General features: G+C 37.5%; 1 long non-coding RNA gene and 1 other non-coding gene across 2 annotated transcripts; one reads left to right on the forward strand and one right to left on the reverse strand.

The window, feature by feature from the left end:
- Positions 1-7,190: 7,190 nt before the first annotated feature.
- Positions 7,191-7,298, reverse strand: LOC122317635. The gene has a single exon (XR_006244560.1). It is a non-coding gene; the product is annotated as a small nucleolar RNA R71 (small nucleolar RNA).
- Positions 7,299-22,922: 15,624 nt separating this feature from the next.
- Positions 22,923-25,018, forward strand: LOC122316723. Its single transcript, XR_006244295.1, has 2 exons — positions 22,923-22,986; positions 24,151-25,018. It is a non-coding gene; the product is annotated as an uncharacterized LOC122316723 (long non-coding RNA).
- The last annotated feature ends 1,572 nt before the right edge of the window (positions 25,019-26,590 follow it).

The following is a 26,590-nucleotide window of genomic DNA, read 5'->3' on the forward strand; positions in this document are numbered from 1 at the left end:
GCTATGTAAGATATGTATGTATAGAATGATAACTGCATTACTGAAAAGCTATGTTATTATATTTTGACTGTATGAAGTAATACTTATGAGTCATCGACTCATTTTAGTTTTTATGTGTGCCCTCCTAGGCACAAGATGAGCATGACAGGTCAGGACAGGCACAGCCCAAGGGAAAGAGCACGAAGGCCTAGGCAAATACGAGAAACTTTAATTATGAAAGTTTAATGCTTTCTGCTGTAATCTTTTAATTAAGAAAATAAATTTTATTTATAACATTGAGTCTTTTGTATCCTGGCATGAATGGAAAATAAATTTAAAGGAATCGTAATTCCCATCGATTTTGATCAAAATCGCTATAAAAAGGACTCACCATAAGGACAGGTGTTACACATTGACAGGGAATGAAAATAGGAAGAAAACTTAGGATTTTGGGAAGAGTACGTCAAGAAGGAGTAGCTAGGGTTACGAGAAGAAGATGCAACGAAAAAAATAAAACAACATGAAAAGAGGATTTTAAATAGGAGCTGTGACAGTTAAACGACCCCAACGAGATCGGGAGAAGTGTCACTGACGCAAATATGGAACAGGCATATCCCTTGATTGATGTTGCACAAAAGGATGTGGGAAATAACTCACCACACGCCATATGTGGAAATGTGTATTGTCAAAGTAGCCACTCGAAACCAAAAAAGGTAATTAAAAGCAGCATTAGAAATTCCCACCACACTCATATAATAGGAATTTGCGGGGTAACTGGAGGGCGACCTTGGGAATGGGGGTAAATGTTTGCAAGTATGTTCAAGATTTTGCATATTTTGTATCTCATCTCCTTGTTACATAAAAGTAAATTCTTTCTCAACTATATTTATTGACTATCTTTATGTTGTGGTATTGCTATATGCTCTGAGATGTGGTTTGAGACAATTTGATTCCAATTGTTGGGTCTTACCATGTGTCTGATAATCATGAACGAGTTGAGGTGTGTGATGCCCTCAAATTCCGTTTGGGATCGAACAGGCATTTGAAGTGTCGAGACATGCAACACAAGGTTACCTGCCCCCGTTCATGACATATAAGATGCAATGGTTCTAACATGCATATAACATTATGCAATATTCGCAGCGAATAAATTTTTTCTTTAGCAATACTATGCACCAAATTGAAAATATCCCAAATGCTTAAAACATACTTCATACATAAAGACCATTGAACAACTAAGATCACAACACTAGTCCAAAATGGTCATGATCTAAAAAAGTACTGGAGATGCAACTCCATTGTACAAGTAGTAATTTACATTAACTACTATATTAATATTGACGTCGCACCGTCGCTCAGTTAACTATGTCTAATTGGTCAGCTCCTGATTCTTCTTCAGGTCCTGTAACAAGATCTGCCATTCGGGGGTAATGGAAATGATTCTTGTTGAAATGATTCTTGTTGTGATGGCCATTACATAGTACATATTTATATATAATGATGGAGAATATTCTGTGTAACAGAATGGGACACGTATACAGGACTGCAAGTATTCTAGACTATTCTAGCTTGTGAGGTATTTGGCCTATTTGTTGTGGAAGCTGGGCTGGACTCTTCATCAGAGGTTTTATTGCTGATACAACCCTGCGAGCTAAGCAGTACTGGAAGGACTGTAAGGCTCGATCGAAGTGTGCAAAAATGGGCAGTGGATAGCGGTTTAGTAAGAACATCAACTATTTGATCTTTACATGAAAGAACGGATACTTGTAAAGTCTTGTTATGAATACAATCCCTTACGAAATGAAAATCAATATCAACATGTTTCGTTCGGGAATGCATGACTGGATTAACTGAGAGATAGGTAGCCTTCAAATTTTCATAGTAGAGAATAGGAGGCTTGGATAGAAAAATTCCCAGTTCTAAAAGTAGAGACTGTACCCAAATCAGTTCACAAGTTGCATTAGCTAAGGCCTTGTATTCAGCCTCAGTACTAGACCGAGCAATTGTTGACTACTTCTTCGAACTCTAAAAAATTAGATTTTCACCATAGAACACACAGTAGCCCCTGTAGATTTTCTATCATCGAGACATCCATCTCAGTCGGCATCCAAAAAGGCAGACAGAGCAGGAGAAGAGGAAGGTGTAATGCTTAGGCCATAATCCACAATTTGCTTCAGGTAGCGTAATATACGCTTTACAGATTGCCAGTGAGAGATAGAAGGATTATGCATGAACTGGCAGACTCAATTTACTGAGAAAGCTAAATCTGGTCTGGTAAATAGTAGGTATTGTAATCTGCCTACTACACTCCTATAAAGTGACGGATCTTCCATGGAAGTAGAATCAAAAGTTGAGAGTTTAGTTGAAGGAGACATCGGGCTACCCACTGGCTTACAGTTAGCCATATTAGCTTTCTGGAGTAAGTCAAGAATATATTTACGTTGAGTCAAAACAAGTCCAGAGGGATTTCAATGACATTCAATCGCCAAGAAATAATTAAGAGGGTCTAGATCCTTTAAGGGAAAATCATTACTAAGCGTATGAATAAGCTGAGTAAGAACATGTGAATCCGATCTAGTTAATGCCACATCGTCTACATAAACCAGAAAATAAATGACCACCGATTGATGATGATAAATGAACAACGAAGTATCTAATTTTGACACAACAAAGCCCAACTCCAGTAATTTCTGACTTAACCGTGCATACCACTCACGAGGGGCCTGTTTAAGGCCATATAATGCTCGGTTTAGTTTGCAAAAATAATGAGGAAACTGAGGATGATCAAAACCCATAGCCTGAGACATAAAAATGGTTTCATCAAGAGATCCATGCAAAAAGGCATTTTGCACATCTAATTGATGGATCGGCCACTGAGAAGAAATTGCAATGGAAAGTACCAACCTGATAGTTGTAGGCTTTACTACCGGACTAAAGGTCTCCGAATAATCCAGGCCTTCGAGTTGACTGTAGCCTTTGGCTACTAGTCTGGCTTTGTGTCGCTCGATTGATCCATCAGAGAGGTATTTTGTTCTGAAAATCCATCTACATCCCACAAGGTTCTGAGAAGAGGTGGGAGGAACTAGAGTCCAAGTGTTGTTGGAGAGAAGGGCATCAAATTTCACTTGCATAGCTTTCCTCCATTCGGGAAATTTGGACACAATAGTGACTGAAGAGGATTCATCCGGAGTAACAGCTGAGGTTACATGGGAGTGAGGCTTGGGCCAATCAATGGTGTGATCAGTTTGAATTTTTGGGAAGTGATGATGAGTTTTTGAGCGGGTTTGCATGGGATGACCAGTCATGGAGTGTGACGGAGAAGAGGAAAAAAGTTCAGGAACAATTGAGTGTGCCTTAGATGAATTAGTGGTCGAGCTGAGAGAATGGGAAGACTCAGTACGATTGGTGGGAGAGAGGGGGGACGTGGGCCTTGAGTTATGATTATGCGAGTGGGCCGAGAACTATGAGTGTGAGAAGAAGAGGAGTTTGACGGGATTGAAGGCGTTGAAGTGTTGGGATGAGAAACAAGTCGTAAGGGAGATGCAGTGGGCCATAAAACTGGATTAGATAAATTTGGTGGAAGAGAAGTAGAGGGATTGGAATTGGGTTGTTGAAATGGAAATGCACCTTCATCAAACAGAGCATCATGAGAGACATACATTCTGGAAGTTGGAATTTGAAAACAAAAGTAACCATGGTGATCAGGACTGTAACCGAGAAAAACACAGGAAATGGATCGATAATCCATTTTATGTTTATTGTATGGTCTTAGATTGGGCCAACAGAGACATCCAAAAGTTTTCAAAAAATTGTAGTTAGGACATTTATTCCACAATTTTTCAAATGGGGATTTATTATTTAGCACATATGTAGGAAGTCTATTAATCAAATAAACCGCAGTGGTGAATGCATTGGATCAATATTTTTGTGGTGAAGATGAATGAGCAAGAAGAGCTAGTCCTGTCTCGACAATATGTCGGTATTTTCTCTCAACGGACCCATTTTGAGAATGAGCATATGGACAAGATAGACGATGAGAAATGCCAAAAGAATGTAAAACAATATTTAGAGATCGAAATTCACCTCCCCAATCAGATTGTAAGGCACGGATTTTTGTATTAAGAAGTGTTTCAACATGTCTTTGAAAGGATAAAAAAGTTTGAATTACATCGAATTTACATTTTAAAGGAAACATCCATGTAAATCGACTGTAGTCATCAACAAAAGATAAGTAGTAGTGAAAACCACCCCTTGACAAAATGGAAGCAGGACCCCAGATGTCAGGAAACAAAAGCTGTAGAGGAGCTGTGGTTCGAGAGTCAGAAGAGACATATGGAAACTGATGGAGTTTTGCTTGACAATAGGAGGAGCATAACCCAGTGTTTTGAGAGGTTTTCACCAGTAGGGATAAACCGGAGATTATTCTTTGTAAAAGTTTCATGGACGAGTGGCCTAAATGTACGTGCCATTGATGTGGAGAGACTCGAGCGGTGGTGAGAGCTTGATGAGAAGCTGAATTGGTGATGAAGCGCTAAAATTGCATGATTAAGTTACTTAAGTGAATAAATTGTTTAATAAAAAAATGATTTAAGTACTTAATTATGCAATAGATCATAATACTTGAGTCAATTGATAAATTCTGGTATTTTTGTGCTTAAAAAGATTTATAATACAATTGTTTCACATGAAAATAAATATTTCATTTTTATTCCTTTCATAACAGGGGTAGTTTGGGCCATACACAGCAAAGATATCATTCAAGTGTGAATGCACACATGCAGACCAGCCTCATTCGGACAACACACAACTGGACAGCAGCCACTCACTCAGACAACACTCATTCGAACTCACACATGCAATAAACATGCAGACCAGCTCACACATGCAGGACAGCAGCCACTCACACATGCAATACACATGCAGCAAAGAAACTCACACGTGCAGTAGCAGCAGATTCCTTCTCTCTTTTTCGAGTAGCTGGACGTGTAGCAGGAGATCAATAGCATCACATGGACAGCAGCTCACACATGCAATAAACCTGCAGCAAGAAACTCACACAGACGGAAAGCAGCTGGAGTAGCAGGAGATCACATGGAAGCACGTTGAAGACAGAAGCTAGAGCAACAAGAGATCACATGGGATCATGGAAGACAAATGGACAGAAAGCAGCAGCAGCAGAGTTTATTCCTTCTTTTTCGTTCGGGTAGCTGGCAAGAGGAGGAGCTTTTACTTCATTTATTTTCTTTCCTTCTCATTGGAGACGAGGGGACAGTGCAGATAGTAGGTGACTGGGATTTATTTTCTGGTAGTCATTCCTTTTCATGTTGCAAACGGAACTTGATTGTTCTAGGGGAGAGTTTTTTTTCTGCTTTTAATTTTTTTTACGTTTCTTGCTGTTGTTTTCCATACCTGAACTAGGTGGTTTGAATTTATTTTCCTTTTAGTTGGTGGTTTAGACGCAAGACAGATTTTCTTTCATTTTTTCTGCTTACTATTTTTTTCATTCGGCGTTTGCAAAACAAGAGTTCATTCTTGCTTTTACGGACAGTTGTTTCTCTGTTTTGTATTATGAATGTTAGGGACGGAAGCTGGTAGTTTTTTTTCTTTCTTTCGTTGAAGACGCTGGGCGGAAGCTTTTGGTTTTCCTTTCACCTTACTTTTCCGTTTAGATCAGCCGTAGAGTGAGCTTTGAGTTGATTTTCTTTTCACTTTGTCTCTTTCATTCGGCAGCAGGAGCAGCGTTCCCTTCATTTGACAGTTTTTAGTTTTATTTATTTATTTAGTTTTGTTTTGTTTTATGTCTTTGAGCTTTGACCGTTTGAACTGCTAGGTATTTTATAGATCATCTATTTTGCATTTTAAGATTTATTCTATGTTAGTATTTTCTTTAATTTTTAATATGAGTTTACTTAGATTACTTTTTATTGCTAGAAATATTATGTGTAGCTAATTTCTTAAGCTTGGGTTGTGGAATGGGACGTGATTTGTTTTGGATTCTAGATCGATGCAATATTTTGTTGATAATTGTGGATTTCACTACGTTACTAGTCGGATTTAAATTGAAAATAGATTGCGGCTCTTGCTCTTGTTTTGTTGTTGATGCAAGGCACAACAAAAGCTTGAAAACTATCAAGGCCTCTCTTAGTTGTTTGTTAATGTGTGTTTGACTAGTAAAGTAGAGAATCCCTTAGGAAAATATTACAAAACTTGAGCTTAACTTTTTATCTTCCGATTAGCAATGCCTTGATTGGATTGTTAATCGAGAAAATTATCTAGAATCTAAAATAAAGAGAGTCTCATACCCAACCCAAGTGTTCGTTAATTTTTTTTTTATTAGAAATTCTAATTTCAACTTTGATTATCTTTTTGCATTGCATTTTAATCTCATTTTCATCTCTCATACACGATTCATTTGTTACTCACAAATCTTTTATACGCTTTGATAACCCTTTGTCCTTGCGGAATACGATCCTGGACTTATCCTTGATACAACTTGACACTTCTACACTTGGAAGCACATTCGAAACCGAGTCAAGTTTTTGGCGTCGTTGCCAGGGACAACTGGTGCTTATTAGAGCATTCCTCTACTGCTGAGAGGACGTTTGTGGAGCTGTGAACTTTTTCACAACCTGGGTGACATCTAATCTTTTTCCCTTCTCTCTGTTTATTTTTCATGGTCTTTGATTATCTGCTCTTGTTTGTATGACTGGTTGGACGAGAGACCATACATCTCGACTGTTTAGGACACAATCATTGACATCTTTTAGCTCTGCATCATCTTCTGTTGAATCATCATCAGACACTGATAGCATCATGGCTGAAAATGAGCATCATGATAAGGAAGTGGAGAATCCAAACAGGACTCTTAGAGAATATCTTCAGCCTGTTAGGACTAGCACACCTTCTTGCATCATATTACCTATTAATGCAAATGCTTTTAATTTCAAACCCGGGATGATTCCATTGTTACCACACTTTCATGGTATGGAATCTGAAAACTCCTATTTGCATATCAAAGAGTTTGAAGAAGTGTGCTCTACATTCGTGGATAGAACATGCACTGATGAGGTCATAAGATTGAAACTGTTTCCATTTTCCTTAAAAGACAAGGCTAAGACATGGTTGAATTCCTTAAGACCAAGATCCATTGGGACTTGGCAAGAAATGCAAACTGAATTTTTAAAGAAATTTTTTCCCATTCATAGAACCAATGCCTTGAAAAGACAGATCATGAATTTTGGCCAAAAGGATGTGGAAACATTTTATCATTGTTGGGAACGATTCAAAGACCTTTTAAATGCATGTCCTCATCATGGATATGAGAATTGGAGGGTCATTAGTTTTTTTTATGAGGGGTTGCAACCAAAAATGAGACAATTTGTGGAGACCATGTGTAATGGAGTGTTTTTTAACAAAGAACCTGAGGAAGCTTTTGAATATTTTGATTATCTAGCTGAAAATGCACAATCATGGGATACATCTGATGTTCATGATAGGTCGGAAAGTTCAAGGACAATTTCAGGGGGTGGGAAATATAATCTGAGAGAAGTAGATGATTTGAATGCTAGGTTGGCTATGATTTCTAAGAAATTAGAAACCATAGAACTGAAGAAAGTGAATGAAGTACAAGCTGTACCTCAGATTACCTTGAGCTGTAATATTTGTGAAAGCCAAGGGCATTCAACTAATGATTGCCCAACCATTCCAACTTTTAAAGAAGTTCTTTTGTTAATATGGTTGCTAAATCTTTTTCAGGTCCTTATTCCAACACCTACAATTCGGGATGGAGAAATCACCCTAATTTCAGTTGGAGAGGTGATCAAGCTGCTTTACCTGCACCCAACATAGCTGGTCCTTCACAAATTGTACCCTACACTACTCTAGGAGGTCCAGGACCATCTCAATATGCCAACCACATGGTCCCAGCTCAGAAAAAGAACCTTGAAGACAATTTCCAGCAATTATCCACCAACTTCCAGCAGCTGTCCACCAATTTTCAGCAATTCATGCAAAGCCAAGTTGCTATCAACAGTCAAAATTCACAAGCCATTGCTGAGATTCGAGGGTCAGTCACAAGGTTGACTACAACCATGAGTGCTCAAGAGAAAGGGAAGATCCCTGCACAATCTCAGCCTAATCCCCAAGGCCAAAACCACCAATTTCAAAGTGTGGCAGGAGATTCAAATGTCAAGCAAGTCAAGGCTATTACAACCTTGAGAAGTGGTAAGGTGATTGGCATTCCAGCTCAAGAGGTAGAAAAGAACGGTAACACTTCTAAACCTCCTTCTGAAAATGAGGCACATGATCCTTTGGAATCTAAAAGTGTCCCAAGCACTACACTTGTACCTTTTCCTCAAAGGATAGCCCCTTTGCACAAAGATAAGCATCACTCTGAAATTCTTGAAATTTTTAAGCAAGTTAGGATTAATATACCATTGTTAGATGTTATTCAACAGATTCCTACCTATGCTAAATTTTTAAAGGATTTATGTACCGTAAAAAGAAAATTGAATGTGCAAAAGAAAGCTTTTCTTACTGAGCAGGTTAGTGCTATTATCCAAACCAACACTCCTTCCAAATACAAGGACCCAGGATCCCCTACCATAGTTTGCATGATAGGGAGCTCAAAAATAGGCCAAGCATTATTAGACTTAGGTTCAAGTGTGAACTTATTGCCTTATAATGTTTATGTTCAGCTTGGATTGGGTGAGTTGAAATCTACTTCTATCACATTGCAGTTGGCTGATAGGTCTATAAAGATTCCTAGAGGTGTTGTGGAAGATGTTTTGGTTCAAGTAGACAAATTCTACTATCCAGTAGACTTTGTCGTACTCGACATGCAATTGACTAATCATTCTACTTTCCAAGCACCTGTTATCTTAGGAAGACCCTTCTTGGCTACTTCTAATGCACTCATAAATTGTAGAAGTGGAGTTTTAAAGTTGAGTTTTGGAAATATGACCTTGGAGCTAAATATTTTTAATCTTTGCAGGCAACCGCAAGAAGTTGAAGAAGTTCATGAAGTGAATTTGCTGGAAAATTTCATTGATGAAAATTCTGCACATTACTTTCAACTTATTGATTCTTTAGAGGAATTTGAAGAAGATTTGAAAATATTTGATAATGTTAATAACTCATCTCTTGTTTCCTCAATAGGTTAGCAAGTTACACCGCCATGGAGGCCAAAATTTGAGCAACTTCCACCATTGACATCAACCCTCAAGCCTTCGGAGGAGCAAGCCCCAACTTTGGACTTCAAACCTCTTCCATTGGAGTTGAAGTATGCTTTCTTAGGACCACAAAGCACTTTCCCTGTGGTAATTTCTTCTCACTTAACTAGTGAACAAGAAGATAAATTGCTAGATGTGCTTAAGAAGCATAAAAAATCTATTGGTTGGACAATGGCTGATATAAAAGGTATAAGTCCCTTGGAGTGTACCCATAGGATTTATTTAGAAGATGATGCAAAGCCTTCTAGGGAAATGCAAAGAAGGTTGAATCCCACAATGAAGGAAGTGGTTAAAGATGAGGTGTTGAAATTGCTTGATGTGGGTATCATTTACCCCATCTCGGATAGCAAGTGGGTAAGTCCCATTCATGTAGTTCCAAAAAAATCCGGGCTTACCATTGTTAAAAATGAACAAAATGAATCGATTCCTATGAGGATTCCTACTGGTTGGCGCATGTGTATAAATTATAGGAAGTTGAATGCCGCCACTAGGAAAGATCATTTTCCTTTGCCTTTTCTTGATCAAGTGTTAGAAAAAGTTGCTGGACATGCTTTTTATTGTTTCTTAGATGAATTCTCCGGTTACTATCAATTAGAAATAGCACCAGAGGATCAAGAAAAGACCACCTTTACTTGTCCTTTTGGTACTTTTGCTTTTAGGAGAATGCCTTTTGGTTTATGCAATGTACCAGCAACTTTTCAAAGATGCATGCCTAGCATTTTTAGTGACATGATTGAGAACACCCTAGAAGTATTTATGGATGATTTTTCTGTATTTGGTGATTCATTTGAGAGTTGTTTAACCAATTTACAAGCTGTTTTGGCCAAGTGTGAAGAGAAGCAATTGCTACTTAATTGGGAGAAAAGCCATTTCATGGTACAACAGGGCATTGTTCTGGGACATATTGTTTCATCTAGAGGACTTGAAATAGATAGAGCAAAAATTGAGTTGATTTCTAAACTTCCTACACCTAAGTCAATAAAAGACATTAGATCTTTTCTTGGGCATGCGGGTTTTTATAGGAGATTTATCAAAGACTTTAGCTCTACTTCTAAGCCTCTATGTAAGCTATTGATGAATGATGTAAAATTTGATTGGACACCCAAGTGTCAAGAAGCTTTTTGTCGGCTTAAAACTTTGCTAACCACTGCTCCTATTCTTCAACCTCCTGATTGGTCACTTTCTTTTGACATCATGTGTGATGCAAGTGATTTTGCTATAGGAGCTGTTCTTGGACAGCGTAGGAACAAACTTCCTTATGTCATTTACCATGCAAGTAAAACTTTGAATTTTGCTCAAAAAAATTATTCTACTACTGAAAAAGAATTACTTGCTGTGGTATTTGCTTTAGAGAAGTTTCGTGCATATATTCTTGGTTCTCCTATAGTCATCTTTATTGACCATGCAGCTCTCAAGTATTTATTAACAAAGAAAGATGCAAAACCAAGGTTGATTAGATGAATACTTTTACTCCAGGAGTTCAATATTATCATCAAGGACAAGAAAGGAGTAGAGAATGTGGTAGCCGACCATTTGTCTAGGCTCACAGTTGCTAAAACTGAACAACCGACACCTGTTCTTGATTCTTTTCCTGATGAACATCTTATGTTAGTTGAAAATTTGCCTTGGTTTGCTGATATAGTAAATTTCTTGGTGACAGGACAAACACCACCTCATTGGAGTGCTCAAGATATACGAAAATTCATGCATGAGGTGAGATCGTTCTTTTATGATGATCCTTACCTTTTCAAGTATTGTTCAGATCAAATCATTAGGAAGTGTGTGCCCAATGATGAAATTTCTAGTGTCTTAAATTTTTGCCATACAGAAGCTTGTGATGGGCATTTTTCAGCCCATAAAACAGTGGCCAAAATTCTTCAAAGCGGATTTTATTGGCCAACCATGTTCAAGGATGCCTTTAGTTTTTGTAAAACTTGTGAACCTTGTCAGAAATTAGGAGGAATCACTAGGAGAAATATGATGCCTATGCAACCCATACTAGTGATTGAAATTTTTGATTGTTGGGGGATAGATTTTATGGGACCATTTCCTTCGTCTTATGGCTATTTATACATTTTGCTTACTGTTGACTATTTTTCTAAGTGGGTTGAGGCAGTCCCTTGCAAATCTAATGATCATCAAGTTGTTTTAAAATTTTTGAAAGAAAACATTTTTGCAAGGTTTGGCATGCCTAAAGCCATAATCAGTGATAATGGCACCCACTTTTGTAACAAGCATTTCTCGACCTTAATGAAGAAGTATGGTATCCATCACAAAATCTCTACTCCCTATCATTGACTCACTCAAAAATGAGTAGCACTAATGCTATCCCAAGTGCAGGAGGATGTCATGTAGTAATTAGGAATAAATTCCTAGATCGTCTCCTCAGGGAAAGTTACTTAAAATTAAACTCGTTGAAAAATGTGAAAAACTTCACAAAGAGAAAACAAGAGGATGATATGTGCAATGGATGGAAGAGGTTACTAGTCATGGACTAGATTCATGTTTTTAGATTTCGATTGTCGGATTGGAATGTAAAGGACTAATAGATTAAACTCAGAAATTAATAAAACTAAATTAAGAATTAAACTAAATTAGAAAGTAATTGACAAAGCATGTACTGAAAATTGAAAAGCCTCAAAATCAATATTCTAGGGTTCATCACAAATTCTCAAATTAAACCATAGCAATTGTAATCACTATTAAAATGAAAGCTTAATGAAACAATAAAAATAAATAACATGAAATAAGTAAACAACAAATAAATTACCCAACTAAAACAAAAACAAAAGTTCTCTACCAAACCCTTCTTGCAATAAATTAAACTAGCACACTAAATTAAAAACTTCTAAAACAATTCCTTTGTTTCATGAAACAAACTAGCATACTTGATTAAAACTTCTAAAACAATTCTCTTGTTGCATGAAACCAACTAGCACACTTGAAAGAAATTAAGGTATTACACTTAATGAAATAAAATTCTAAAACAATTCTTAATACACTTAATAAAAATTCTAAAACAACAAAGCATTGTAGCCAAAAACAAAAACTGCTGAACACAACACTATGTTTAAGTTAAAACAAAAACTACCGAACACAACACTATGTTTAAGTTAAAACAAACTGCCGAACACCACTCGATTTAAGTTAAAAACCTGCCGAACACCACTAGGTTTAAGTTAAAACAAACTGCCGAACACCACTCTGCTGTTTTCCAGCTTAAACAAAAGAAAGCAAAAATGAAAGAAAGAACTAATAACTCCAAGCTTAAGCTAGGTTCTGTTGCTGCCGCTAGCTTCTAAATGAAAAGAAAATAATTCCAAACTGCCTTCTGCTACTGCTGCTACCAGCTAAATAAATAGCTGATCTCCAGCTGCTCCAGCTAACCGAACGAAAAAGAAAGAAAAAATAACTCTACTGCTGCTGCACGTCCAGGTTGGTGCTTCCCGTCCACATGGAAAAAGAAAAAGAAATAAAACTCTGCTGCTGCACGTTCAGGTTGATGCTTCCGTAGACCACTTTGCCATGTGCTTTCCGTTTGTGTGCTGTCTAGGTGGGTTTGTTGCTGCATGTTTGCATGTGAATTCCAGCATTCTGCTATCTTCAACGTGCTTCCATCTCTCAGCTTCACATGCCAAAAGCTTCCAGCAGCACATAGCTGATCTCCTGCACGTCCAGCTGCTGTCCATGTGGTCCGAATGAGTTTGTTTTACTGTTGTACAATGTCTGCAACGTGCTGTGTTCCTGCATGTGTGCATCCGAATGATTTGTTGGTCTGCATGTGTAAGTTGGTCCCATGCATGGTGTCCGTGTGAGTTGGTTGCTGTGTGTGCATTGCATGTGTGAGTGGCTGCATGTTTGAGTCCGAATGCTCTGCTGGCCTGCATGTGTTTTGCACTTTTCTGCATGTGTTGCATGTGTATTGTGCATGAGTGTTGTACGAATGCTTTCTGCTGCTTGGTGTGATCCGAATGAGTGGTTGCTATCATGCATGTGTGAACTGGTCTGCTGTATGGTGTGAGTGGCTGGCTGTGAGTTGCTGTAACGTGCTGCCCGAGTGATCTGCATGTGCTGGTTTGTTGCATGTTTGCTTACTGATGTGTACATGTGTGCATGCATGTGTGAGTGCTGTCCGAATGAACTTCTTTCTTTTGCTGTAGTAGCTGCTGCACATGTGATTTTCCTGCAAGTGTTGTGTTTGTATGAGTTGTTTCCCTTCCATTCGTGAGTGATGATGCTCCCAAGTTTTGAGGAAACCGGCAAACAAGAGCATGTTGAACTGTTCTTGTTGGTGGAAGTTGGAACGGTGCTGGATGAATCTGATCTGTTTTGGGGAGAAAATAAAAAGAAATAAGACAAAATTTGTAGCCAAGAATTTAATGCCGAGGATGCCCTATGGTTATGGGTTCGCAAGAAGTGCTTCTATCTTTTGAAGATGGAAAGATAGCTCAAGAAACCTTATGAACATGAAGAACAAGGAGAACAATGGTACAAACACAAATGATAATGGAAAGCAAGAAAAATTATGGACTAGAATGCACAGTAATCAATAGTTGGTAGAATTCAAGCAGAAATTCATGCTTTTAATCAATTAAAATCACAACTTTGATTTATTCATTTTAACCATTTTTCCATTTAAAACCAATAATAATGTCATGATGAATTTAAAATACATTGGTTTTAAATAGCTAAAATATGCAATATTTCAGCTCAATCAATCATCCTCAAACCAGTGGACAAGCTGAACTAGCAAATAGGGAGATTAAAAACATTCTTGAAAAAACAGTTAACCCAAACAAGGATTGGTCTTTGAGATTGTTTGATGCCTTGTGGGCTTATAGAACAGCCTTTAAAACCATTTTGGGCATGTCTCTATATAGACTAGTGTATGGTAAGGCTTGCCATTTGCCTGTAGAGTTGGAACATAGAGCGTATTGGGCCATTAAGCAATGCAATTTTAACATTGATAAAGCTGGTTGTGTGAGAAAATTTCAGTTGTCTGAGTTGGATGTATTGAGGATGGATGCCTACAACAACTCTAAGTTGTCCAAAGAAAGAATGAAGAACTTCCATGACAAACACATCCAACGTAAGACTTTTGAGTCTAATCAAAAAGTGTTATTGTACAACTCTCGGTTACACTTGTTCCCTGGTAAGTTAAGGTCTCGATGGAGTGGGCCTTATGTGGTACAAACTGTTTTTCCTCATGGTGCTATAGAGATAATGAATCCTCTCAATGGTAACATTTTTAAGGTTAACGGTCAAAGGCTCAAGCCTTTTATTTCTAACTTTGCACCTGAGGAATCTACTCTACATTTGCTTGATCCTAATTGATGGTTCTTGATCTATCCATTTCTTTTCATTGTTTTCTTTTGTTCTTCAGTTTTTATTTTTATTTTAGCTGCATTCTTTTCAAAGCTATCCAGGTACTTCCTTTTCCTCTGTCCTTCAGTTTTTCTTTGAATTTTCGGTTATGCTTTTAGTTGTTTTGCCCCTTAACTGCTCTCTTTGTGTAAATTCTTTCGTTTCTCTTGCATCATTGAGGACAATGCTACAATCTAGTTGGGGGGTGGAAGAGAATTTATTTCTCTGTTTGCATGCCTTAGACATATTTTGGTCCACTTTGGGGGAGTGTTAGTAATGATTTGAAAGCAGATTAAATCCCTCATTCTTGAAGTTTACATGATTGAGCTGAAATATTGCATATTTTAGCTATTTAAAACCAATGTATTTTAAATTCTTCATGACACTATTATTGGTTTTAAATGAAAAAAATAGTTAATAAGCATAAATACGAATTGCGATTTTTAATTGATTAATATCATGTTTATGCTTATTTTTTTAACATATCATATTATTAACCCATGCACAAGGATCAAAGTAGGTGAAGGAGTAAGGCTTCGGCTGTTTTCCTCTGCAAACCATTCCAGCTTTCCTTTACTTGTTGAAAGTTATTGGTCACTAGTATATAATGTTTGAGTAGCTTTTCTAGATGAGTATTGTGGTGTTTATTGTGCAGGTGTTTATTGTGCAGGAAATGAAAGAGAGTTGAAGAGTCGAGAATGTCACATAGGCCACCAACTATGTACATTGGTTTAATCATTGCTAAGGGATGATGAAAACGATTCTACTTCAGCTATGCAAATTGAGTGGCAAGCTTTTGAAGGACCCACTCACACCATAAAAGATAGCCACAACCACTCACACATGCTGCAGCAAAGACCCACTCACACATGCAATGAGATCATTCGGACCATGCATCCTGAACGTGCAGCAAGTTCACTCGGACAACAGCAATGCGACTCACTGAACGTGCAAACATGCAGACCATTCACTCGGACAGCACACATGGGACCCAGACACACGGACAACTCACACCATGCAGGATAGCAAGACACAATGCAGCACTCAACAACACACATGCACTCGGCTGCTGCAACACTCACACATGCATGACAGACATTCATCATTCTGTGAGCCACGGCTGGACGGAAAGGAGAAAACGTGGGAGAGTAATGAGTGGACTGAACGTGGGAGAGTGATGAGTGGAAAATGCCACAACTGAACGTGGTCATTAAAGAAAAGACAAAGGTGAAGTGTGGTGAGGTGTGGGGTCGTCGGCTTGGAGATTGCTTTTCTTTTTCGTTCCATCGATGGAGAATATTCAAACTGGTGCTTATTTGGTTGGCATTCACGGAAGGAGCTGGAAAGGAGGAGAAAATTATCTTTTTCGTTTGAGTGGAGAGAGGTTCCGTGTTCCTTACTTTTTCGTTTAGTGGAGAGGGCGGCTGGTGGCTTGCTTTGCTTTCATACGGACTGCTGGCTTTGCTTTCAAGGGGATCTTTCTTATATCTTTCAGACTTTGAAGAATTAGGGGGGTTCGAGCAGTTTATTTCAGTTGTTTTCTTATTTTGTTTTCTGTTTAGAAGGAGCAGTTTATTTCAGTTGTTTTCTTATTTTGTTTTCTGTTTAGAAGGAGCATCAGTTTTTAGTTTAGTTTTTACCTATTTTCCTTCCATTTTTAGAAGCTGGAAGCAGCAGCCATAGTTTAAAGTTTCTTATGCTTTTCATTCAAACCAGGGGGAAAAACATTGGTGCTCGGGCAGTTTTTTTTGTTCTTTACTTGTTTTATTTCTGTTTAGAAGAAGTAGAAGCATCACGAGGGCAGTTTTAATTTCAGTTTCTTTAATTGGTTTACTTTCATTTAGAAGCAAGAAGCAGCAGCACGGGAGGGGTAGTTTCTTTTACTTGTTTACTTCATTTAGTTTCTTTTACTTGTTTTACTTCAATTTGGTGTGTATTTTATTTGAAAGTTCAATTTATTTTAGGATTCATTTTATTTGGAGAGTTCATTTTATGTGAGAAATCATTTTATCTGGAAGTTCAGTTTTTTGGATTGGAGAACGCAGTCTCGATTCCCAAACATCAAGTTTATTCCTTACAATTCCTATTTTTATTTAATTTCAGTTTAATATCTTTTATTTTTCCTTTCACCTTTAATTTCTGTCTATTTAAATTACTGTCATTTATTTCTCCTTGCACCTTTAATTCCTCTATTTAAATTAATGTCATTTATTTTTCTTTCTCCTTTAAATTTCAGTCTATTAATTTCAGCAATTTTAATTTACTTTCTTGCATTTTAATTCCTTACATTTCATCGCTGCACTTAAATCCAACAAACATGAATCTGGTTCATGACCAGTAAATTTTGACTTTCATTGCACTTTTCCATCCATTGTACATGTCATCCTCTTATTTTCTCTTTGTGAAGTTTTTCACATTTTTCAACAAGTTTAATTTTAAGTAACCTTTCCCTGTGGATTCGATTCTGTAAGATACTACAACGCCTGTATACTTGCAGGTAAAACTGCACTAGATTTTTGATTCATTAATTTGAGTCAAAGTTTAGTCGCAATTAAGTTTTTGGCGCCGTTGCCGGGGAAAGTTGTTTAACTTAAATTTAAACTTGTTATTTATTTTATTTTTCTTTACCATTTTATCTCTGGTGACTCATCTCATTTGCATCAACCACTCATCTCTACCATATAAGATTGATGTATCATGTCATGCCAATATTTCAAGAAGGTTGGTCTGAGCCAATCCAATCAACTAGCTGGGTCAATCAAGCACAGAATCAGCCCTTCTCCAACACATATAATCCGGGGTGCAGAAATCACCCAAATTTCTCATGGAGAAATGATCAGCCTGGTTGGTCCCCACCTCCTCAGCACCAGTATCCGCCATATCAAAATCCTCAGAGCTATCCTTATGTAGCTCATCCTGGATTTCAACCTCATGTAGCTGCACAAAGTCTTCAGTCTTCATCATTTGCCAATAAGACTCTAGAAGACAGTATGGCACAGATGGCCAATACACTTCAACAATTCATTCAGGCCAACACAAATAATCAAAATACTCAGGCCATAAATGAGTTGCCTAGCACTGTTAATAAAATGAGCACAACCTTGAGCACCCTAGAGAAAGGGAAATTTCCTGCACAGCCTCCACATAAGGAAACCCTTGAGGAAACATTACAGGCTTTTATGCAGGGACAAGCTCAGACAATACAGGCCATTACTGAGCTGAGAAGTTCTATCAGCGACTTGACCTCTGCATTACATGCTCAAGAAAAGGGAGACGTTGTTGAAACAGCAAAAGCTGTTCTTACCTTGAGAAGTGGGAAGGAAGTTCCCCGACCTGAGATGACCATAGACACAGAGGTAATTGCTCCTATGCCTAAAGATGCAGCAGAGACGGATGAAGCTGAAAAAGAACCAGAGGTAGCAAAACCAAAGAAGCCTGTGAGTGCAGATGCTGAAACTAGTAAGGGATACTAACCTGTGGTACCCTATCCTCAGAGATTGGCAGCTGGCAAAAGTGGAGTTGTAAAACTTACCTTTGAAAACATGACATTGAAGCTGAATATCTTTAATACTTGTAGGCAACCTCAGGATGTAGAAGAAGGAACCAGGCATGGGGTGCCTTGGCAACCAATGTTCCCAAAGTTGCCACCTTGGGCAGCACCCATAAAACCATCTTCAGATGACAGACACCATCTCATTGGAGCACTCAGGACACTCGAAAATTCAAATCTGAGGTTGAATAAATTTTTTTATGATGACCTTCACTTGTTTAAATATTGCTCTGACCAAATGTTTCGAAGATGTTTAGCCAACGAACACATCCAAAGTAAGATTTTTGATCCTGGTAAGTTAAGGTTTCGGTGGAGTGGACCGTACATTGTAAGACCCCAGGGAAGTGTCTTGATTTCCTTTTCCTTCTTTACAGTTTTCTTTACTTGCTTTGCTTTTATTTGTTCTTTTGCTTTGATTTTATATTTCATGTTGATTGTCTGTTTTGCTTGCTTAGTTCTGTGCACTTTGTTTTCTTTCGTTCAATTCATTGAGGACTATGCCTCTCACTAGTTGGGGGGTGTGGAATGAATAAAACGGTGCGTTAGTAGACACTGTAGATAGTTTAAAAAATAATAATAATAATAATTGGATCCATCCGTGATCCGACAAGTGTGACTGTAGATAGTTGAAAAGAAAAGTTGGATCCGTCCGTCATCTGACAAGTGTGACTGTAGATAGTTAAAAAAAAAATAATTTGATCCGTCCGTGATCTGACAAGTGGCTGGAGATTTGAAAGTTAAAAGAATAGTTGGATCCGTCCGTGATCTGACAAGAGTGGCTGGAGATTTGAAATCACCTGATGTTGTTGAAAAACGGGATTTGAGGCTCCGAGTTGTCATTTCACCGAAATCACATTGCTTTTTGACGTGGATGATAGCTCGTCTGGTTCGTTGTTCTATCTCTATAAAATCAGTCCTGAACTTCATCAAATCCGCATCAAGTTTTCATTCTCATCTCTATAAACTCATCTGCATTCTTTCAACTTTCTCATTTTTAAGCTTTCTAGTCTTCTGTCAATGGCTCATTCCTCAAGCATTCCTCTAGATCAATCCATGAGGCCTTCTGCATCCCAACCTCCGGTTCTTTCTGCAGCCACCATTAGTGCCATGTTGCAACTGGAAAATAATAGTATGGCTAATAGGTCGGATTCAGATGCTATCTACGACCTGGTGAGTCTTGGGACTCGCTACTCATCCTCCATTGTGGCTTTTTCCCAAAGGGTACAAGCCAAAAACAATGAGGTTGAAAGGTTGAAAGAACAAATCGTTGTACTTCAACGAATTTCTCAAGAGGCTCACATAAGGGAAGGAATCGAACGGCAGAAGAATAGACATTTGAAGTCTCTTTTAGATTCTTCATTCCGCTTGCCAGCTCCCATGGCGAAGGATGACCTGATGCTGTATGAAGAGCATGAGCGTCTCAAACTTGAGGCTAAAAACCTCAAGTTTATGTAAAAAAAAAAAAAAAAAATTTTTTTTTTTTACTTGCTTGCTTGTTTTTTGCATTGTTTGTTTTGTTTTTCTTTCTTTTGCTTTTTGTATTTTTAACTTTGGCAGAAATCTACTCCTTGTGTACTCTCAAATATCTAAGGTGAAATTTTTCTCTCTGTTTAATCATTTTCGTCTCAATATATGTTCTACAGTGGTTATCTTGCTCAAATTCATATCTGTATAACGTACATCATCGAAGATTCATTGCTGAACATTGAGGACAATGTCACATTTAGTTGGGGGGAGGGTTTTCTGTTAAAAATGTGTTTAAAAAAAAAAAAATGTGTGAAGTGCATAACCAATTAACACACACTTCTAGCATGTTTGTTAGATTTGAGTATCTTGGTGGAGTAGTTGAGCGGAATTATTTTGTGAAGATTTATTTTCAACCTTAAACATAGAACATGACTTATGATGCCTCATATCTTGTTGAGGAGTGACTTGAAACACCGGGATGCGATATTTACAAAAATGAGAATTAGTATAATTTATATAGAATGAAGGGCAAGTTTTGAAAGAACATTTTGCACATGCTTACACTTGTAGTGTTCCTCATTAATGTTCATTGATTTAAAACAGGAGAAGTAAACTGCAGGACTACCGAGCCTTATATAAAAAAAAAAAAAAAAAAAAAAAAAAAAAAAAAAGGAAAAAGAAAAAGAAAAGAAAACGAAAAGAAAAGAAAACGAAAAAAAAATCGTGTAAGTTTTCCTAAATAAAGGGCTAGAAACAGTTACCCAAAACTTTGGGGGTTGAATGATCAACCTTTAAACAGAGTTGGCGTGAAAACTGCTAGTCCCTTAGGCTTTGAGGTAGTTAGAATCAATAATGATTAATCTTAAGGTTGAAAAATCCTATGATAAATCATGTTTATTAGTGAGGAACATACAGAAGTTTAGCCACACACACATATTCGAGTTCTGATACATTTGCCCCAATTCTATGTGAACAATTACTGAGACTTTCCTTGTGGATACAACTCATGGTGTTGAGTAGTCACGAATCAATTTTTTGTGAGAATTCAGAATTATGTTTGAATGTTTTTGTTTGAATTTCGAGCTTTATGCAATGTTCATCTCAATTAATTTTCACTATTTTGCTCAAGGATTAGCAAAATGATAGTTGGGGGGTGTGATTGAGCTGAAATATTGCATATTTTAGCTATTTAAAACCAATGTATTTTAAATTCTTTATGACACTATTATTGGTTTTAAATGAAAAAAATAGTTAATAAGCATAAATACGAATTGCGATTTTTAATTGATTAATATCATGTTTATGCTTATTTTTTTAACATATCATATTATTAACCCATGCACAAGGATCAAAGTAGGTGAAGGAGTAAGGCTTCGGCTGTTTTCCTCTGCAAACCATTCCAGCTTTCCTTTACTTGTTGAAAGTTATTGGTCACTAGTATATAATGTTTGAGTAGCTTTTCTAGATGAGTATTGTGGTGTTTATTGTGCAGGTGTTTATTGTGCAGGAAATGAAAGAGAGTTGAAGAGTCGAGAATGTCACATAGGCCACCAACTATGTACATTGGTTTAATCATTGCTAAGGGATGATGAAAACGATTCTACTTCAGCTATGCAAATTGAGTGGCAAGCTTTTGAAGGACCCACTCACACCATAAAAGATAGCCACAACCACTCACACATGCTGCAGCAAAGACCCACTCACACATGCAATGAGATCATTCGGACCATGCATCCTGAACGTGCAGCAAGTTCACTCGGACAGCAGCAATGCGACTCACTGAACGTGCAAACATGCAGACCATTCACTCGGACAGCACACATGGGACCCAGACACACGGACAACTCACACCATGCAGGACAGCAAGACACGATGCAGCACTCAACAACACACATGCACTCGGCTGCTGCAGCACTCACACATGCATGACAGACATTCATCATTCTGTGAGCCACGGCTGGACGGAAAGGAGAAAACGTGGGAGAGTAATGAGTGGACTGAACGTGGGAGAGTGATGAGTGGGAGAGTGATGAGTGGAAAATGCCACAGCTGAACGTGGTCATTAAAGAAAAGAGAAAGGTGAAGTGTGGTGAGGTGTGGGGTCGTCGGCTTGGAGATTGCTTTTCTTTTTCGTTCCACCGATGGAGAATATTCAAACTGGTGCTTATTTGGCTGGCATTCACGGAAGGAGCTGGAAAGGAGGAGAAAATTATCTTTTTCGTTTGAGTGGAGAGAGGTTCCGTGTTCCTTACTTTTTCGTTTAGTGGAGAGGGCGGCTGGTGGCTTGCTTTGCTTTCATACGGACTGCTGGCTTTGCTTTCAAGGGGATCTTTCTTATATCTTTCAGACTTTGAAGAATTAGGGGGGTTCGAGCAGTTTATTTCAGTTGTTTTCTTATTTTGTTTTCTGTTTAGAAGGAGCAGTTTATTTCAGTTGTTTTCTTATTTTGTTTTCTGTTTAGAAGGAGCAGTTTATTTCAGTTGTTTTCTTATTTTGTTTTCTGTTTAGAAGGAGCAGCAGTTTTTAGTTTAGTTTTTACCTATTTTCCTTCCATTTTTAGAAGCTGGAAGCAGCAGCCATAGTTTAAAGTTTCTTATGCTTTTCATTCAAACCAGGGGGAAAAACATTGGTGCTCGGGCAGTTTTTTTTGTTCTTTACTTGTTTTATTTCTGTTTAGAAGAAGTAGAAGCATCACGAGGGCAGTTTTAATTTCAGTTTCTTTAATTGGTTTACTTTCATTTAGAAGCAAGAAGCAGCAGCACGGGAGGGGTAGTTTCTTTTACTTGTTTACTTCATTTAGTTTCTTTTACTTGTTTTACTTCAATTTGGTGTGTATTTTATTTGAAAGTTCAATTTATTTTAGGATTCATTTTATTTGGAGAGTTCATTTTATGTGAGAAATCATTTTATCTGGAAGTTCAGATTTTTGGAATGGAGAACGCAGTCTCGATTCCCAAACATCAAGTTTATTCCTTACAATTCATATTTTTATTTAATTTCAGTTTAATATCTTTTATTTTTCCTTTCACCTTTAATTTCTGTCTATTTAAATTACTGTCATTTATTTCTCCTTGCACCTTTAATTCCTCTATTTAAATTAATGTCATTTATTTTTCTTTCTCCTTTAAATTTCAGTCTATTAATTTCAGCAATTTTAATTTACTTTCTTGCATTTTAATTCCTTACATTTCATCGCTGCACTTAAATCCAACAAACATGAATCTGGTTCATGACCAGTAAATTTTGACTTTCATTGCACTTTTCCATCCATTGTACATGTCATCCTCTTATTTTCTCTTTGTGAAGTTTTTCACATTTTTCAACAAGTTTAATTTTAAGTAACCTTTCCCTGTGGATTCGATTCTGTAAGATACTACAACGCCTGTATACTTGCAGGTAAAACTGCACTAGATTTTTGATTCATTAATTTGAGTCAAAGTTTAGTCGCAATCATTACATGCTGGAAAGTGATTAAAAAAAAAAGATTTGTTGAGGTCATGGAACATGTGGAATATAGTGCAAATATGAGTATATGTCAAAAGAGGGACTTATCCATTTTATTTAGTTGTTAAACCAAGGGAAAGATGTTAAAAGTTTTGCTAAAACACACACAACACATACCTGGAAGGCCTAGAAAGACTACATTGAGTCATTGTTGGTTGATTTACACTTCAATTGTTTGAGACTCTAATGAACCATATCCTAATGGCTTAGGAAGAAATTTGAAATGAATTAAATGAGAAAAGGGACAAGTCAGGGATCAAAAAAAAAAAAAAAAAATCCTTTAGGTAGACTAGTGGTAAGGGCTGACTTGTGAAGGTGTGGGTAGGCGCATATTCATGGGTCCGATTCCCTCACTAGGAAATCTAAAAACATAAATTACATCTGTGTAGTGGAAAAGGCTGCCTACTATCGGGATCCTTACCAAAAAAAAAAAAGTTCAGCGCCTTTCAAAGTGTAATAGCGTGAAAGCCGCCACTACAATGGTTTTGAATTAGAGTAAGCCCATGTGGTTTTCGCAGATTGGTTGTTGTGATTGAAACTGTTAATGTCTCTTGGTAGTCGATCTTGGAATTCTAACCCCATTTCCATGCACTTGAAAGAAAGCAAGCTTTGTTACATGTAATTCCCTTGGTTGATTAACTAAATTGTGTATAAATCTCTTAGTTGATACAAAATTCAGATTAATCTATCTCCAGTGTTCTTAAACTCATCAAGTCTATTTCATGGTATGTGATTCTCGAACTTCTTTTGAAATTGTAGTTGGAAAACTCACCTTCGCATGAATTCATTCACTTTATTTGCTAGAGTCTAGCAAAACTCTAGTTGGGGGGTGTGATGAAGCGCTAAAACTGCATGATTAAGTTACTTAAGTGAGTAAATTGTTTAATAAAAAAATGATTTAAGTACTTAATTATGCAATAGATCACAATACTTGAGTCAATTGATAAATTCTAGTATTTTTGTGCTTAAAAAGATTTATAATACAATTGTTTCACATGAAAATAAATATTTCATTTTTATTCCTCTCATAACAAGGGTAGTTTGGGTAATACACAGCAAAGATATCATTCAAGTGTGAATGCACACATGCAGACCAGCCTCATTCGGACAGCACACAGCCAGACAGCAGCCACTCACTCGGACATCACTCATTCGAACTCACACATGCAATAAACATGCAGACCAGCTCACACATGTAGGACAGCAGCCACTCACACATGCAATACACATGCAGCAAGGAAACTCACACGTGCAGCAGCAGCAGATTCCTTCTCTCTTTTTCGAGTAGCTGGACGTGCAGCAGGAGATCAATAGCATCACATGGACAGCAGCTCGCACATGCAATAAACCTGCAGCAAGAAACTCACACGGACGGAAAGTAGCTGGAGCAGCAAGAGATCACATGGAAGCACGTTGAAGACAGCAGCTGGAGCAACAAGAGATCACATGGGATCATGGAAGACAAATGGACGGAAAGCAGCAACAGCAGAGTTTATTCCTTCTTTTTCGTTCGAGTAGCTGGCAAGAGGAGGAGCTTTTACTTCATTTATTTTCTTTCCTTCTCATTGGAGACAGGGGGACAGTGCAGATAGTAGGCGGCTGGGATTTATTTTCTGGTACTCATTCCTTTTCACGTTGCAGACGGAACTTGATTGTTCTAGGGGAGAGTTTTTTTTTTCTGCTTTTAATTTTTTTTACGTTTCTTGCTGTTGTTTTCCATACCTGAACTAGGTGGTTTGAATTTATTTTCCTTTTAGTTGGTGGTTTAGACGCAAGACAGACTTTCTTTCATTTTTTCTGCTTACTGTTTTTTTCATTCGACGTTTGTAGAACAAGACTTCATTCTTGCTTTTATGGACAGTTGTTTCTCTGTTTTGTATTATGAATGTTAGGGACGGAAGCTTTTGGTTTTCCTTTCACCTTACTTTTCCGTTTAGATCAGTCGTAGAGTGAGCTTTGAGTTTATTTTCTTTTCACTTTGTCTCTTTCATTCGGCAGCAAGAGCAGCGTTCCCTTCATTTGACAGTTTTTAGTTTTATTTATTTATTTAGTTTTGATTTGTTTTATGTCTTTGAGCTTTGACCGTTTGAACTGTTGGGTATTTTATAGATCATCTATTTTGCATTTTAAGATTTATTTTATGTTAGTATTTTCTTTAATTTTTAATATGAGTTTACTTAGATTACTTTTTATTACTAGAAATATTATGCGTAGCTAATTTCTTAAGCTTGGGTTGTGGAATGGGACGTGATTTGTTTTGGATTCTAGATCGATGCAATATTTTGTTGATAATTGTTGATTTCACTATGTTACTAGTCGGATTTAAATTGAAAATAGATTGCGGCTCTTGCTCTTGTTTTGTTGTTGACGTAAGGCACAACAAAAGCTTGAAAACTATCAAGGCCTCTCTCAATTGTTTGTTAATGTGTGTTTGACTAGTAAAGTAGAGAATCCCTTAGGAAAATATTGCAAACTTGAGCTTAACTTTTTATCTTCCGATTAGCAATGCCTTGATTGGATTGTTAATCGAGAAAATTATCTAGAATCTGAAATAAAGAGAGTCTCATACCCAACCCAAGTGTTCGTTAATTTTTTTTTATTAGAAACTCTAATTTTAACTTCGATTATCTTTTTACATTGCATTTTAATCTCATTTTCATCTCTCATACTCGATTCATTTGTTACTCACAAATCTCTTATACGCTTTGATAATCCTTTGTCCCTGTGGAATACGATCCTGGACTTATCCTTGATACAACTTGACACTTCTACACTTGGAAGCACATTCGAAACCGAGTCACTTGGAAGGTAAGACATAGAGGCTGTTGCTAGTAGGTCCTTGGAGAAGGATTTTCTTGGTGCGGGAATCCTTCACATAAAAGCAAGATGAGTGAAATTCAAAGAAAACAAAATTATCTTCACATAATTTTTTGACAGAGATTAAATTTTTTGAAATGGATGGAACATGATATAGTTGAGAGAGAAGAAGATTGCCAGATGTTGAAGGAACGGTGGAGCTACAAACATGTTGAATGGGTAGAGAGTTGCCATCGCCCACACATACTTGGTCATCTCCCTTGTACTCAGACGGATTCAGCGATAGGTTAGAAAAGTTCTGAGTGAAATGGTGAGTTGCAGTAGAATCGGGGTACCAATTATTATCAACCAAAGATGCAGTGTCACTAAAGGAGGGTGTAGACATGAAATGAGCTGATATAGAAGGAGGGGGAGGAGACTGATAACTCTGGTCAAATCTATAATAGCATTGAAGAGCAATATGACCTTGGCGACCACAAACTTGATAGGATGGACGGGGGGAGGAAAAATGGGAGGGATGAAAATGACCACCATTGCGACCACGGCCTCTGCCCCTGTGACCTCCTCTTTTTCGGGATATTCCCCTACCTCGGTGACTGAAATTTGTGGTGTTTGTGGTTGTAGAATTAGCCGAGAATTCAAGTGAAGAGGTAAGGATGGTTTGTTGATAGGAAAGTCT

This window comes from Carya illinoinensis, chromosome 7 (genome assembly GCF_018687715.1).
Source record: "Carya illinoinensis cultivar Pawnee chromosome 7, C.illinoinensisPawnee_v1, whole genome shotgun sequence".
Lineage (NCBI taxonomy): Eukaryota > Viridiplantae > Streptophyta > Magnoliopsida > Fagales > Juglandaceae > Carya > Carya illinoinensis.